Source organism: Chrysochloris asiatica, unplaced genomic scaffold (genome assembly GCF_000296735.1).
Source record: "Chrysochloris asiatica unplaced genomic scaffold, ChrAsi1.0 scaffold00716, whole genome shotgun sequence".
Lineage (NCBI taxonomy): Eukaryota > Metazoa > Chordata > Mammalia > Afrosoricida > Chrysochloridae > Chrysochloris > Chrysochloris asiatica.
In genome coordinates, this window is record NW_006409234.1 from 78,752 (window position 1) to 83,550 (window position 4,799).

The 4,799-nt window shown below is 36.5% G+C and overlaps 1 pseudogene; it reads right to left on the bottom strand.

Moving 5' to 3' along the window:
* LOC102813812 overlaps positions 1–3,121 on the bottom strand; it is a 3,809-nt pseudogene extending 688 nt beyond the window's left edge.
* Between the last annotated feature and the right edge of the window lie 1,678 nt (positions 3,122–4,799).

Consider the following 4,799-nt stretch of genomic DNA (forward strand, 5'->3'; position numbering starts at 1 on the left):
ATCATTTGATTGCCATGTTTTTTTCTATAATTTGTGAGGTAAAAGTGTTGGTTTTGGTAAAAGTGTTGTGTTGATTTTTCTATAATTTGTGAGGTAAAAGTCTTGTTTCAATGTTTTGCATATTACTTTCCAGTTCTGGCAGCACCATCTGTTGAAAAGACTATGCCCTCCCCATGTGATATATTTAGGTACTTTGTTGAAAATCAGTTGGTTGTATGTGGATGAGTTAATTTCCGGTTTCTATATTCTGTTCCATTGATCAATGTATCTTTCATTGTACCAGTACCATATTTTGACCACTGTAGCCATTTAATAAATATTGAAGTCAGAGAGTGAGAACGTTCCAAACTTATTCCTTTTCTTAAGCAGTGCTTTGTTTATCCTGGGTTTTTTCCTTTCCTTTTATAAAGTTTGCCATTTTTTTCCCCCCATCTCTTTGAAGATTGTCATTGGAATCCTGATTGGGAATGCATTATGTATGTAAATTGCTTTTGGCAGTGTTGACATTTTTACAATGTTATGTCTTCCTATCCAATAGCATGGTACATTTTTCCATATTTGTAGGTCTCTTTTGGTTTTTGTTGTAGTGTTTTGCAGTTTTCTTTGTATAGGTCCTTTGTTCCTCTGGTTACATTTATTCCAAGATATTTCATCCTTTGGGTGGCTATTGTAAATGGTATTGCTTTCTTAATGTCCTTTATAGTGATATCATTTTTGGTATAGAAGAATCCAACTGATTTTTGTATTTTTTATCTTATATCCTGCCACTTTGCTGAATCTTCCAATGAGGTCTAGTAGCTCTATTACTGAGTCTTTGGGGTTTTTCTATGTATAGGATTATATCTTCTGCAAGTAACAGTTTTACTTCCTCTTTGCCAATCTGGATGTCTTCAATTCTCTGTTTTGCTATAATGCTCTTGCTAAGGCTTCCAGAACAATATTAAATAGGAGTGGTGACAAAAGGCATCCTTGTCTGGTGTCTGTTTGCAGAGGGATGGCTTTCGGTTTCTCTCCATTGAGAGTAATATAGACAGTTGGTTTTGTATATATGCTTTTAATTATGTTGAGGAATCCCCCTTCAATTCTTACTTTGTTGTGTGTTTTTCACAGGAATTGATGTTGGATTTTTCAAATGCTTTTTTTTTTTTTTATTTCTGCATCTATCGATATGATCATGTGGTTCTTTTCCTTTTTTCTTATTTATATGGTAGATTACACTGATCATTTTTCTAATGTTGAACCATCCTTTCATCCCTGATATGAATCCCCCTTGATCATGATGTATTATCTTTTTCATGTTCTGATGGATTCTGTTGGCTATGATTTTGTTGAGAATTTTTGCATCTGTGTTCATGATTGATAGAGAATATATCTTAAGTTCCTGAATAATGTGCTCCACTGTTGGGATACTTAGGGCTTCTTTATAGTAACTTTCAGAGGTTAGCTGAGAATCCAGTTTACTTTGTTGAGCTCTGTGGAATTTTTCAGGGATTTGCAGTTGAATATCAAATTTGGTTGCCCAATTTGTGACTTCTTCAAACCAAAATTCATGATAAACTTCAATATTTTCCATCACTTTATTTAGTGAGTGTGGTGCTGCAGTCAAGCTGCTGGCTGGAAAGAAAACTTCAGAGGTTTGATCCTGGAGATTTTCCCAAAAGGTTTGTAAATGATAAGGTATTTTTAAGAACAAAACTGGTAATGATGAAACCAAAATTTGTTACTGCACTACAGAGGACAAATGCCTGGCCAGCTATACAGTTATTCCATGTAATATTTGTATCATTATTTATACCATCTAAACATAAGTCAGGTGCTTGCAGGAGGTTCACTAAAATTTCAAAAGCATCATGTCTGCCTGTCCATTGAGAATAGCAAATTTCTTTTAGTTCATTATCTCTGTCTTCATTGTTCTGAAAAAGGACAGAAATCACTTTGTCAAGATCTAAAAACAGTTGTGGAAATCGATGGAATAAAGAACAAACTTTCTCAATCATTCCCAATACAACAGATACTCCCATAATGGGTACTAATTTTTGCCAACTATATATTTAAGGCACAGGAAGAGCAGAGTGTGTAGATGGCTTGAGAATACTTCTCTAAAAGTCTACAAGTAACAACTTTCATCTCAGAAGCAAATCCACTGGACATAATCTAAGCCTGGCCATGACAGTACTGCATGTTGAGGCCCCTTTTCTCAATAATGATAGCGTGAAATTTCACAGCCAAAATTTCTGCATCAGATTCATAAGGAAGGAAACCCACAAATTTTTCTCTCAAGTTATGAGATTCATTGACAAACCTCACCAAAATGGGCAGGTGCTTCTCCCCTGCTATATCAACCACATCGTTGGTGAGGATGGAAAAGAAATGTAAGTCTCTCACTTTCCTGAGAGTTTCTTTCTGAATACAGCTCTCACAGATCTCAAGCCTCTGTTTCTGCTGTGTTTTAGAACAAAATAATGGCTTAACTGCCTTGATCTCAAATCGCTTTCTCAGAACCTCTTCCCCAGAATTTATCCGACACTCTAGCAGAGCTTGAAAGTTACCAGGAGTTAAGAGACCTTCTGGGATTTCATCAGCCTCATGTACATCCAGAGGTATGTTTTGTTTCCCCATAAGGATCAAAATTTCAAATAAAGATTTTAGGTATTATTTGTTTTCCTTCTCTTCAAGGATTAAGGTAAACTGCTTTCATCCTATTCCTTACTTCCTTCTTTGGCACTGAGGTTCTGAGCATTGCTATTGTTTGTTTCTTTATATTTTTGTTCCTGTTCAGAAATTTCATCATTTTTTTTTTCTATTCCAGTGTCCTGATTTCGTTTTCACTAAATTATTTTATTTGTTTTCAGTGTCTACTATGTGGATTGTTCAGATGACTGATAAGATCAAATATTGTTAGTATAGCATTATCTTGAAGAATTGTTCTATAAAGACTGGTTCTACAGATCATTTATGTCTCAAAGTGTTTGGCACATAACCAATAATGTTTATTAAGCTGATCAGGTATTTTATCTTGTAAGTTAGCTCTTCTGCAATTCTCCACCAAATTCTGGCATCTATATGGATCTGACTGCTTGCTCTTCCAAGAGCAGTTGGGGACAGTGCAGAAGTCCTGCATTGTAGCCTGGCAGTTGGCAGCAGGCCCAGCTTTCCCCTCCCCACCTTCTCAGGGCAACCTGCCCTCCCGTCGGGCTAGGGAGGGGCTTCAATTGTATTTGAGTGCCTTTCAACCTGTGCAGCTCATCTTCCAGCACTATATCTAACAATATTTTGTTGCTTCTCATCATGTTTCAATATTTAATATTCTTGTGCTAACAGTGTTTCACTGCTATTCATAAGGTTTTCAGTGACTATTAAGAAATAGTCTGTCTCTCCTAGACAAATGGTGACAGAAACCCTATACACAGTCATTATGTGTCAGCATTGACTCAATGGCACTTAAGAAAAACCACTATTCCTTCATGGAGCCAGGCTTTCCCAATAGTATTTTAAGTGCCTTCCAACCTTATCATCTGGAACTATATCAGAAAATGTTTCACATCTGTTCACAAGGTTATTGGTAGTTAACCATTCAGAGGTTGTTCACCTCTTCCTCTTAGTTTTTTTGTAGTCTGTTAACCTCTGAAATCTGTCCATCGTGGTTGACTCTGAACTATTGTAGATACTGGTGGGATAGCTTACTGTGTCACAGCAACAAGCAAGCCATCACAGTAAGACACACTAAAAGATGAGTCAAAGATTAAAGAGGTTATTAGGGTCCTCAATCAAGCATCAGAAATGCTCAGGGTATATAGCCCTTCCTTTCTGGCACAAGTATTTCCTGTCCTCGATTTCTCAATCATTCAAGCCCTTGGTTTCTGTTCTTCTTGCACAAGTGTAACAAAGCTCCATTAGTGCTGCTATCAAATGCCCAAAAGGTATCCAATTTCACAATAAGTATCAGACCAAAGGGATTCAACCCTGGTTTCATGGGTCAGCAAGCCTATATTTCATGATTTAGTGAATGGAACAATCCAGTTCTCAAGCAAACTTCATGACCAAAGGTACTCAACTTTTTCATTCCAGGGGCTAGAAAGCCTGCTATCTGTCTTACCTTAGGTAGTGCTGCCTCTGTTGCTGCTGCTTCTGCACCAGTGGTTCAAGCCCTCTACAAGCTGAGATGGCTGCTTTAGAATCAAGATGAATGGAAAAATTAACCATGCCATAGGTTAGAGTTTCATTAGAAAAAACTGCAGCTAGAAGAGCCATATCAGGTAATTCACTATACCACTTTGTTGTTGTTGTTGTTGTTATTAAGTGCCATTGAGTAATTTATGACTTCTAACAAGCCTGTGTAGAATTTCCAAGGAGTGAATGGTGAGTTTGAACCATTGAGTTTGCAGTTCAAACCAACCTTTTGGTTCAGTATTTATCATAGTATGCCACACAAGAACTCTACACTATATGGAGTATAAAGCACCATTATGACAAAAATATTCTTAAAATATAATTCCCTCTAAGTCGATAACAGTGCTGTGTAACCACATTTATGAGAGACTAGAATTGTGATCTATATGGTTTTCTTGACTGTCATATTTATGGCAGCAAATCTCCAACCTGAATTTATTAGTCTTACACAAACGATATTATGCAACCAGTAACGTATTATATATACTGCTCTTCAAATTTCTCTCTTTTGTTATCAATGATAGTTTAGTGGCAATTAATTCCCTATCACTAATACGTTTTCCCTGAAATACAAATTTTCATAGGTGTGGATCAAAGATTGTACAAGATAAACCTGGAAGATATATTAT